The sequence below is a fragment of the Diorhabda carinulata genome, chromosome 9, assembly GCF_026250575.1.
Source record: "Diorhabda carinulata isolate Delta chromosome 9, icDioCari1.1, whole genome shotgun sequence".
NCBI classification, from domain to species: Eukaryota; Metazoa; Arthropoda; class Insecta; order Coleoptera; family Chrysomelidae; genus Diorhabda; species Diorhabda carinulata.
The window spans coordinates 12,193,890-12,206,950 of NC_079468.1; the positions used below are offsets into that span (position 1 = coordinate 12,193,890).

Consider the following 13,061-nt stretch of genomic DNA (forward strand, 5'->3'; position numbering starts at 1 on the left):
AAACTAGCTTAGAAGAAGTGTTGCTATAAAACGGAAACAAATGACTTTCAGTGCCGGTTGCAAATGGTTCTATGAAAGAGACTAACGAAAGCATGAAGTTCCTTCTAGAAAAAATTAAATATAGTGAACATGTTTAGAAAATTTGTGGAGATTTGAAAGTCATGGCTCATTTGCTTGTGCTACAGCTTGGATCAAGCGTGGATCACTTACTTCGGGACAAAGTATGTTCAAAATGATTCTCTAGAGAGCCGTTAGCACCGTTGCATATAATGCTCGGCCTGTTGGAAAATTTTGTAAAAGAAGTGGATTCTTACCACTGAAAGAGAAATTTTCCAAACTCAGTGAGGCAAATATTAAAGAAAAGAATGTTTATTGGTCTTCAAACCCGGGAACTAATGAAGGATACAAACTTTAAAGGCAATCTGAATGATCTGTCAAAAGTCGACTGAAAATGTTTTGTGAATGCTCTTCAAAATTTCCTAGTGGAAAATTACAAAGACTTAATCAATCAGCTTCTAATTTGATACAAAGTTTTGTGATGTGATATGTTTTTAAAAATACATATCCTGCACTCCAATCTGGATTTCTTTCCCGAGAGTGCTGTGAATGACGAACAAGGCGAAAGATTTCATCAGTGCATTAACTTAATAGAAAAACGCTATGAAGGGAAAAAAGTCCACGAAGGCTAGCAGTTTATTGTTGGAGGGGAAGGAATCTACAAGAAGCTAAATATTCATGAAAATCATAGCTATTTATTTTACACTAAGAAATATGTTGTTGATTTTTGTACTTTTTATAAAAATATATGTCTTGATGTCAAAAAGAAAACTGATGTATTAATTCTGTTGATCAGTGTAATCAAAAACTGAGATAGAAAAAGATCTAAGAATAAACTACTAGTGGAAAAGAATATTTGAAGTACCTTCAATATTTAATAAAAGAAATTAATTACTGCTAACAAAATTCCTAACGTGGAATTTTGTTCAATGTTTTGTGGACGGGTTAAAAATGGAAATAACAAAGCTAATGAAGTAAACAAAAAAGTGGTCAGTACATAATTGGCAATAATTATATCTACTGCTGACTTATTTTTGAAGTCAGATGGGCAGAAAAAAGCACCTTTACAATGGTAGGCCAGGTCCTGGCTAGATAGAACAAGGGAAAACATGAGTTAAGTTACACAATTTGACGAAAAAACATAAATAAATTATTGAAAAAAGATGAAAAAAAATTGATAATCCATAAGGAAAATAAAGCATAATATAATAAGGAAATCCTTGACGAGAGACGTAATCAGTAAATCAGAAACTCATTTCTCCCTAGTATTGCAACTTGCACGCAATAAAAATGGTACCAAACCCATAAACGTCGCTTGACATGATGCAATACAACGTGCAATGCAATGCAAGAAGCAATGTTTCTTGATCAAAAACATGCGCAGATGAAGTTCAAAGACCGAGGCAGCGGCAGATATCATTATTGCCAAGTATTCACTGAGCACTTTTTTCTCCATCATTTCACTTAGCTTTGCTATTTTCATATTTTTAAGCCTGACAAAATATTAAATAAAATTTGACGTTAGGAATTTGTTTAACTTACTTATGGAATTTTTGTGGTAGAGTAGCCATGATGCAGTGGTTAAAGACTTGTATAATGTCAAATGACGTGCAATATTAATCTGCATTTGTGTTTACTGAACATTATCATCCCCAATTTGCGTTTTTTAACCCGTTGTTTAACCTACAAAACTTAGCTTGTCCTGCTGGATTTTCTAAAAGTGTGTCTTCCATTCGTCCGAGGTTCATTTAAATAGAATGTATCCATCAGTATTATCTACGATCCTGTTCCCAATTAAGATTTAACTGGTGGTCGATTTATTTTTTTCCAAGGTAACTCTCCGATAGTTCCATAATTAAACCGTACACATTCTCACTAAACAGGCATCCGTCATTTATCAAATCCCTCTTATCCCCAACCGTTTATTTATAAGTATAGACATTAGAAATACGAAATATTCTTTAGATATAATGTTTGTCAATAATATTTTTCGATATTTACATCATCTTTACATCTTTACATCTTTATTAATTTAAAGGACAACATATCTTTTTCTGTCACATGAAAAGTAAATTACTATGGCCCACCCTGTATAATTGATGACTATGGTTTATAAAAATTAGACTTATTTTTATTGCTTTCACTCAGATAAAATCGTTTCACACTTTAAACGTAGTTTAATCTATAGATTAGATTGACCAGCAATATTTTCCTATTAAAATCTTAGGAGCTAAAGTGTTTTACCAAATTGGACCCACTGGAGTTTTCTCAGTTTTGTATATTTTGGCCAATAAACTACACAATACTCATTGTCATATACTACACTAGCTCAAAAGGTTTAACTCTTTTGAGTCTTCTTGCTATCCCCGTTGGTCCAGCAGCTAACATTCTCGTGATTGTGAAGCTGTTTTTCAAGCTTCCATCGTTTGCTGCCACTTCTATTCTTAAAGATCAGTGTAGGTCTTTGTTTCTTACATACCAAGGGACTTTAACAATACCCTTCAATACCTTGTTTTGGAGTCTTCGTATAATTTCAATATTGCTTGAGCTGGCACAGCCTTGAAGTTGTATGCCTTATGTCCACACAGACCTTTTTATATCATCATTTCAAAAAAATAGTTCAGTGTTTCTATTTAATAGATAGTATAGTTTTCCATGTTTCACATTTAGTTGTTTTCTATTTTAGCGCATTTTTTCCAAAAAGTAGGGGAGCTTGAGTTTTCCGCATTCAAATCCTGTGTACCAAAACGAAAGATATTGCTGACATTATTAGAAAAAAATCAATTGAATTAACCAAAATGTTATCCCATTGGTCAAATAACCACAAATGACTTTAGTATATACATGTTCTCCATTTCTGTATATTTTGAGCGACAATAGTTTGTAAAAAAATATCTCGTACATCTACAAATTTAAAAGTTGTTTTCCTTCTATATCCATCTAAGCCCGAAACCAGTTCAATGCGATTTAACTCGCATCTTGATAAGATGTAGTCATCTTTTCTCCAGGCCCTTGTTGTTAATTATTTAAAAAAGGGATATTCTCCAGGACTACAAAGAAAAATATTTCTGAAACATTGTCCAAACACTTTTGAATTCATTTCTGCAGAATAGTGTCAAATTCTTTTGAAATTCGGAAACTATTGCCTTTATTCCATAGAGTTGATATTAAAAATAGAGAGGGCGGCATGTAATTGGAATTGTACTCTCTCTATTATCTCTTTTTGTCATTTCAACTATTCGAAAATTGATGAACAATACAATCAGAAAAGAATAGAGAGAAATAGAGAGGGATATACCGATCCTCTTTCTGTGTCTATCAACAGTCCGGACCAACTCTCTTTTCATCCCACTGTCTAAAAAGAACAACGCAACAAAATGCGAAGACCACAGGTTAGTTAGCTTGATGAAGCACATTCTGAAAATATTTCTTATTTATTCACTTCAGAATTTCCATAAAATTGTTCGTCCCAATTCGGATTTAGAAGCGATCTCGGTACGAGGAATGTGCTAGTTGCAACCCAAGTACTGATTCAGAACTCGATTCAGACTAGAGGAAGATGTGTTTTTTAGATTACGAAAAAACTTGTGACAGAGTGTAACACCATAAACTTTTCCAAATATTAAGTATTGAAAACTTCTATTGAAACCAATTAGTTACAGTTGGAGTTAATTAACAACGAATTTTTTCAAAGGCTCAGAAAAACCTTAAAGGTGTTAGGCAGGAATGTGTCTTCTTCCCACTCCTGTTTAACCGTTATTCGTAAAACATCTTTTAAGAAGCCCTCGAATGTCAACAATTAGGCATCAAAGTAAATGGCACGTGGATCAACGATATGCGATATACCGATGATACAGATAGCAGACAACATGAGTGATGAAATAAGAAAAAAATTCCTAGTGCTCCCCCGTTAATTAGATGAGTTCCAGAATGTAAAACTATCATACAATAGCGGAGAGATTGATCGGGTGACAAAATTTAACTATCTGGGAATTTGATTATGTGAAGATTGGTCATCAGACGTAGATCAAGTGCAGGATAGAAAAAGCAAGCTCTTTCATGAAATTGAAATGTTTAGACCTCAATCACAGAAGACGGTATGGAAACCTGGGCATTGCAAGTTAACACCATAAACAGATTGGAGACATTTGAGATGTGGATCTACTGAAGAATTTTGAAAGCAAGAAAAACAAACGAAAAAATTCCGAGGAAAATAGCAAGAGTGAACACGATAAAACGTAGAGAAAAAGCATACTTCGGACATGTGATACGGAGTGAGAGGTACCCTCTGCTTCAACTTTTGATAGAAGGAGAGATAGAGGGAATAAAGGAATTGGGAGAAAGTGGATGTCGTGGCTGCATAATATCAAAAATTGGGCAGGTATAAGAACTACAGGAGAGTTAATTCATACCGCCAGAGACAAGATAAAATTTTCGCAAACTTTCATTAATGGATAGCAAAAGAAGAAAATGAAGAAGTTTCACTCATTTGAGGCCTCATTGATGACATGAATTGACGTGATTCGATATCAATCGACGATAATAGATAACATAAAACATCGATCAACATCAAATGACAATAGAAGACAATTATGAGAATTGTCGAGAAATAATGATTATTAAATAAATGAAATTATTGATATATTTCTTTGTTTTATTTTTCAAGGAAACTCCGTTTTATAAATTGCGATTTTTGTTAATAATTTACTTATTGCTAACGGTAAACAATGTGCTATAGTCTGGCTGGCACCGGGAATGTGACAACTTGTTTTCTGAATATGCTCTTCACCTCGTAGCTTCACCTCTAAATTCATATCTAGGTACTTAGTGGTGCTAGAATAACCTTTTTATTAATGATAATAGACATTTGACCAGTGTGTTTCTTTGTAAAATTTACATGCACTGATTTACCTTCATTAAGTCTAATTCTTGGTGTGTTTCATTAACCTTTTTCTTAGTTTCCCTAAGTGCCAGTAAACATGTGTTAATTGCAAATGTACCTACAGCAGTTTGTTCTGTTACTGGCACAAATAAAACAAGGGTGTGTAGAATAATGTGGACAGCAGTGGACGTAGAACATTGTATTGTGGTACACCAGTTTTTATCAGTCTAATTCTGAATTTACTATAAGGGGAAACGAAATCGAAAAACAAAATAGGAGCAAACTGCAGAAAAAATGGAAATACGTGATTTATAAATATTTGAGGAGAAAGACACTAATTACTGAAAATAAATTAGTAATTTGTTTTATCCATTCTTTCAATACAGAGAGTTGAAAAGTTATTACAACTTATTATTTATAACGACCGCTTACATTTATTTTAGTTTCGTTAGACGATACAATGGATTGGGTTATGATGTAGTACCTACCTTGAGTAACGAATAATCATTTTAATAAATTGATGAGAGTGAAGGCCATCCATCTGTATTTTTCAATTTTTACTTGAGGACGAATATAAATATAAATATAATTAAATATACATTTATGAATCAATACAATGACTACTTAAGATATGAATTAATTTTCCAGAAAGATAAAGTTCCTGAACTTTGGTAGGATGTATCTGCAAAGGCTTATCGAAAATACCTCTTAAATAGAAAATCTTTTTTTGTATTCTCTATATATTGTGCTTAAAATTAGAGGTTGCCACATAAAATTCAATGATCAAAAAACTATTGCAACAACATAATATATTGTTTATAATCTATTTTGTCTAATTCTGTAGATCTTACAACTTGAATAATAAACACGATATCTCTATAAACAGATAAATCGTATAGATTGATAACATGTACTATCTAATGTTCGAATCTATTTTGTTTTTCACACAGTTTTGTACGTCGTATTAATGTTTTCAACTGTGAGTCCCTGTAGCGCAGCGGATAGCGCGTTGGACTTCTAATCCAAAGGTCGTGGGTTCGATCCCCACCAGGGATGTTGCTATGTGGTAATTTTTTTTTTTCGTGAAAAAATAATAATAAGAACTTAAAATAACTATTGCAATGTGGTGGACTGTTTTATTAGGTTCCTCTCATATCACTTTGCAAACAACTATCAATATATAAATATGAAAATTTTTTTGAATCTAAATAGAAGAAAAAAACTGACTGATGTTTTGAGGTGTTGTCTATGGTATTGTTATTGATTGAACAATATATATTTTTTTGAAAATAAACTCTTATTAAACAATTAAAAAAGTCGTCTTACTCTCGGCGCAAGAGATTAGCCATTTTTTACAATTAGCAATCAGTAAATATTAACCAAATTGTTAATTTAAAAAACGAATTTTGTAAGCACTTAATTTTGCTCCATCTATGATTGTGTTTGCGTTTGTTGTAGCTTCTCTTAAAGATACTAAATCAACATCATATGTTGATTTCAAAAAATTTCCAATTCGGTGGTTGTTGACATATATTCATTAATATCTCCACAAATTATGACATTATCCTGATTCAACAAATTTTTGTGTTGATCTATAGCAAGTTTAAATGAAATTGGAAATGGAAAAAATCACATTTTGGTTCATTTAATTAATTGTTTCTTAATAATGCCCAAATTTCCTTTCGTTTCGGCACATCTACAACTATACTGGAATTAAATGCAAAAAACCCAAGCTCATTACGTGGTTCCTGTGAGAAAATATCGCTAGCTCCAAAATATTTGATTAGACTCATATATGAGTCAAACAACAACTTACAGAATACTAAACGTCTATCACGGTAGGGTGAATGGAGAGAGAATGACTTGATAAATGGTAAGATAGTGATACGCAGGAAAAGTATATCAAATTCGCGTGCATAAAGCATAGAGTTAATATTAAAGATAGGGAAAGTGTCGTATGGAAGTTTGTTCAATTCTTCCTCTCTCAATTCTTTTCTTATTATATGTTAACGAATTTTCGAGTGGTGGAAATGGCAAAGAAGAGAAATAGAGTACAATTTCACTTACATGCCGCTCTCTCTCTATCTTTAATATCAACTTTATGAAATAAGGGCTACGGTCTCCGAATCTAATCCTTAGATTTTGGCATTTTGGTATTTGAATAAAAAAAACTGAATACTATTGTGAATAAATGAATTCAAAGGTTTTCGGAAATATTTATATAAATAAATATCCTCTTTGTTAAAAAGTTACTAACATGTTCTTGGAGAAAAGATAACATACTTTTGCTCCTCTCTATCATTGCGAGTTAAATCGCATTGATCTGGTTTGGGTGGATATCAAATGAAAAGCTAAACAACTTTTGAATTTGTAATTGTAAGAATCTTTCTTTTACAAGCTATTGTCACTCAAAATGTACAAAAATGGAGAACATGTATATTACTCATGTCAATTAATGACATTTGAGGTCATTTGACCAATAGGATCACTTACAGTAATGGGGAACGTGTATATATCACTTCAAAAATATTGAATCAATATATTGAAAAACCAGCAGACTCTGCCATGCGTTGCTGTTGCTGAGTGATTTGATTTGAAATAATTCTCTTCTGCTTGTTCAATGAAGTTATACTGGCATCGAGTTGTTACACGTTCTTCACAATTGTCCATAAAATAGATCTGAAGAAATTTTGGATCTTCATTTGGCATTGGTATCGATGATCCATTTTTATGATATACCTGGCCTTGAATTTTGAATGTTGTCTCAGAATTACGACTATCAGATGACAACTCACAAGCTTTGGATGCTCCAAACGACATAATTTGGAAACAAGAATTAAATGTTCGTGTCTTACGCAAAAATAATTTTCATAAATTTGAAATGCCAGAAAGAACGGAATTCAAAGGTGTTTCATTGCGAAATTTTAACGCCGGGTTCATAATTAAATGCAAGACGAACAAATGATCCACGTGTTATTGCGCGGTTGGTTCGATGATTTTCTCGATTTTGTTCTCTATATGAATCTATGTGTTGTTGACGTGCTACCCTGGTTCTCAATGTATTTTTATATCGACGATTATCACGCTGTCTCGTGCACGAATTTCAGCTGTGTTAATTCTTTGTGCTGTCTGCTCGACTGCTCTTTCAGTGCACATCGAGTCTTCTTGCTACGGGCGTTAAGGTTGGATTTTTTAGGTGGCATTTTACTAAAACTAGTATTTGAATTTTCAATGTGAATAGATTTCTCTGTTCTCTGAATAATTGTAAGTTAGAAGTAAAAAAAAAGTATTCGAATTAATGTATGCAACGAAGACAAAATGAAGAATGATTTGAAAGAAGCGACGTTAAGTGGTATAGGCAAAATGAGACATGTATAGTGTGTAGTCTAAGAAAATATATCACATTAAAGTATGGCGCCATCTATGAGGTGCAAAGGACAAAATTTTACAGTTCTCTGTAAAGAAATTCGCTTAAGGCGCCATCTGTTCCAGACTTATGGAAACTACGATTAATAACAACAATTAACGTTAATGAACAATTTATTATTAATTATTGAGACCATTAATTTGAATAATAACTATCCTATCATTTAAAGTAAGACCAAATTACATATATATATATATATATATGATGATTTTTCAACTAATAACTTTGTGATTCAAGTTAATTTGAGGAAATCTAAATATTCACAGATTGGGCTGAAATAAATATATTATATTCTATAATCTATGGAATTCAATATTAAAAGTAATTAAAATATTAGAAATTTATCGGACCAATGGCGATTTTATTGATGCCGACTTTACTTGCTATTACTTTTAATAAAAAGTAGATTTTAAAAACAGAGTTCTCGGAACATTGTCGCATTCGACACACATCTGTTATTTCTAACCTGAAATTTTGTCTATTGTCTAGAAAGTATGGGGAATTTTTTTTTCTTAATAAATTATGAAGGTTAATTATAGGGTTACTAGACTCGATCTCTTTTAAAAACAATATCGCCTTTATGGCGAAAACTAAATCTTTTGGATTTGGACATCGTTTACATATCAACAAAAACGAATTTATACAACAAACACCGGGAATTTGATTATGTTTTGAAAACGATATTCTTTTGTCTTTATTTCTGAAAACACAATCAGGCAACTAACTATCCATTAAAAAAGAGCCATAGAGCCGATTTTAATAAAGCTAATGCCTTCGTTGATGAATAGACGGCACTAACTTTATTAAAAGCACTTTATCAATGGTGCCTTGAGCGCGTGCTCACCTACTTGGTGACAGATATGTCACAAATAAAGTCGATTTTATGAAATCTGTTCCAATAATTTCCTATCTTTTTTTTTTCTTCTTTTCAATTTCATTTTTTTTTCTAGTAGAAGATTCGAATTAAATATTAGATGTTGACTTTATATTTGATAGATAAAGTATACAGAGTGGGTTTTATGTATGGAACGTCTCAATTATCTCAGAAACTCAGGTATAATACTATTTTCCAATAAATCTCAATACGCCGGATCACTTAAGTTACCCTCAATGAAAAAGGAACCAATTATTTTGTCGCCTAATATCTCAGCCCATACATTTAGTTTTTCAGGATATTGGGTGGGATTCACGCATCCAATAAGGATTGTTAAGTGACCTGTATCTACAATTACAATTAGATGTTGTTATGGGATTTCGGTTAGGATAATCATCATCATCAAGCCTTCCAATCCTATGTAGATTATGGCTATCGCTTTTGGCGCTTCAAATCCTTTTTTTAAGGTGGATTATTCCTCGTTTTCTAATTTTTATTTTCTTTATAGTTTTTAGTTTGTCTTGACTGCTTTGTTATTATTTTCCGTTCTTTTAGGTTCCGACATTTGCTCTCTAGTTTTATACATTGAGTGTCCTCTTATGTCCTCCTCTATTTCGTTTCTCCAAGTTTTTCTCGGCCTGCCCCTTCTCCTTGGCCACAATGGGATCCATTGCATTATTCTTTTGATCATTTCAATTGGTTTTCTTCTCATTATGTGCCCGGCTTAGTTGAGCCTTTGTGCTTTTATGTGTCTCACTATATTCTCTTTCCCCAGTTCTTTCTCTATTTCTTCGTTTTTTTCAGCTATTCTTTCTCCTTCCTGTGTTACGTTTGGAGCTGTTATAGTTCTCATTATCTTTCTTTCGGTTCTTTTGAGTTCTTTTTCTTCTCTTTTGTTTGTTACTGTTGTTTCCATTGCATATGTGATTACTGGTCTTATTAGGGTTTTGTACATCTTTATTTTGTTTTGTTCGGTTATGTTTTTGTTTTTAAGTAGGTTTTTGTTTCTTCCATAGGCTTGATAGCATTTTTGAATCCTATCCTTTATCCTCTCTCTAATTGTTTGTCCCAACGTTATTCCTAGATAGTTAAAGGTCGATACTGTTTCAAAATTGAATTTGTTAGTTTTCAATTGGTTTGATTTCTGTTCTAGTTTTCCTCCTATTTTCATGTATTTTTTTTCTGCATTTATTTTTAGTCCGTAATTTCTTGCTTCTCCTTCTAATTTGTTAATCGATTTTATTAATTCCGTCTGTCCATTTGCTGTAATCGTTACATCATCTGTATTGCATCTGTTATAATGTTCTTATTTTGTAGTCCTGCGTTTCTAACAATGCCTTCCAGAATTATGTTGAATAGCGTTGGTGACATTGGGGCTCCCTGTTTAACGCCCTTATTTGTGTACGTTTTATCTGATGTTGTACCTCGGAATTTCACTTTAATGTCACTCTTATTTAGTATTATTTCTATGAGTTTTTTCAATTTTTTGGATATCCTTGACTTTATAATTCTCTGTTATTTTCTCTCTTTTTATTGAGTCGAAAGCACATCTGAAGTCAATAAAAACTATATGTATTTTCCTTTTATTTGTTGTCTTTTCTATCATTTGGTCTATAATGTAGATTGCGTCTATAGTTGATCTTCCTGGTCTAAAGCCGTTTTGATAATCCCCTTGTTTTCTCTCTGCTAATTCCTTCAACCTTCCATTTATTAAATTTGCCAGTATTTTATAGGCCGTATTTAGCAGGGTGATGGCTCTATAGTTCTCACATATTTCTTTATTTCCTTTCTTAAATATTAGTATGATTATGCCTGTACTCCACTCGTCTGGGTTTTTGTTTTGTTTCCATATCTGCTCCATTAGTTGATGAATATGTTTACTTAGTTTTTCTCCACCATATTTAAGAAGTTCCGGTTCTATTCCATCATCTCCCGGGGCTTTGTTATTCCGCAGTTTTCTTATTTCGTCTTGCACCTCATTTTCTATAGGGCATTTTACCTCTTCATCTTCTTCCTCTGTTAACATTATTTCTTTATTTGCTTTGCTTTCTCTATAGTATTCTTTCCATATATTTTCCATCTCTAGTGGGCGGTGTTCTATTTTGCCATCTCTCGCTTTTATCCCTCTTGTTTTTATTATTGGTTTATAGTTTTGATATTTTATCTTTTTGAAGAATTGTCTCAAGTTATTTGTTTTTCCATCATTATTTATTTCTTCTATCATTCTATTAAGCCATTCGTTCTTTTTTCTTTTATAAATTTGTTCTATTCCTTTTCCTTTCCTTTCGTATTCGTCTCCACTTTCTCCCTGTTTAGTGTCTCTTCCACCATTTTTGCAATATTGGTTTTTATTTTCCTCCACGTTTCGTTAACCTCTTTTTTGTCTATTGAGTAATTTTCTGTGATCCTCGAATATTCTTCTTGATATTTTATCTTATTCTCTTCTTTTTTCCTGCGTCCCTTCTTTTTGTACTTTTCTTTGTTCCATAATATCTGCTTAGTTCAAGATTTTTTATTTTTGCCATTACTAGATAATGGTTTGTATTTGCTTGTGCTCCTCTGTAAGTTCTTGTATCCGTTGTTTTTTTGCTAATTTCTTTTGTTGCCAGAATGTGATCTATTTGGGTTTCGGTGTTTCTACTTGGGTGTCTCCAAGTTGCTTTATGTTTTGTGGGGTGTTCGAATTTGGTTGATAAACACTTCATTTCATTATTTCTGCCACTTGGGTTTAGTCTGTACCCGTTGTCGTTAGTTTCAATTGGATTGTTCCTTTTTTACTTCCTATCACATTTCGTAGGTAATTTTCTTTTCCTAGTTGTGCATTTGCCTCTCCAAGTAACATTATCTCGTCTCTCTTTGGTATTTTCTCTCCACCTAGCTCTTCATAGAAGTCATCTTTTTTATTCTCTTGTGCCATCCACATATATTGGTCCATATATATTGATAACTGTAACATATTTGTTCTTCAATTTCAGTCTCAGAGTTGCTATTCTTCCTTTTACTGGTTTAAAATCTACAATGCAATTTCTCATTTCCTTCTTTACGTAGAATCCAACTCCATTATTTCCCCTTTGTGGTTCTCCGCTAAATAGGAATATGTTTTTTTTTATTTCTCCCTCTTTTTCCCATCTCGTTTCTTGTATTGCCGTGATATCTATGTTATATTTTTCTATTTCCTTTGCTACTTCTTCCATCTTTCCGGTTTTTAAGAGAGTCTTTATGTTCCATTTTGCTATTAATAATTGTTGTCTTTCTTGGTTCTCCTTCTTTGATTTAGTCTTGGTTGTTTGTTTACTGCTATTTTTCTGTTTTGACTTTTGTCGTGTCCCCGTATTGATATTTTTTTTATTTTTACTATACTCGTTAGCCTTATTAACATTCCTATTATTTTATAACATATAATAACAGATTATTATAACTAACATTACAGCTAAAATTACTACTAGAGCTATTGTTCTTATTACTAAACTTATTACTACTGTCGTATTAGTTTCTTGAATCGTTTGGCTTTACTATTTTTTTCTCTACGTTGCTCCATTTCCATTCTTTTCCGCTTACTGTTATTTTATTGTAACCAACTTTTACTGTTTTTCCTTTTTCTGTCTCTTCCTTCGCTATTTTCCGCAGTTGTTTTCTTTTTCCAGTTCTCCTCGTGTGAGGTCTTCATTAATGTATGTTTGTTCTGTTCTTATTTCTCTCAATTTGTGCTCATTCGGGTGGATATTGTCTTTTTCCTTTTCTGTGCTTAATTCTATTAAGCACGTTTTCTCTCCAACTTTTTTGCATGTTTCACTTCAATATTCAGATTCAGGTGCGTATTT

At 32.5% G+C, this 13,061-nt stretch overlaps 1 protein-coding gene and 1 non-coding gene across 6 annotated transcripts in view; one reads left to right on the forward strand and one right to left on the reverse strand.

Annotated features, from left to right (window-relative positions):
- LOC130898316 (protein yippee-like 2) overlaps positions 1 to 13,061 on the reverse strand; it is a 236,201-nt gene that overhangs the window by 38,943 nt on the left and 184,197 nt on the right. The gene's annotated exons all lie outside the window — the stretch shown is intronic.
- On the forward strand, positions 5,923 to 5,995 carry Trnar-ucu (transfer RNA arginine (anticodon UCU)). Its single transcript has one exon. It is a non-coding gene; the product is annotated as a tRNA-Arg (tRNA).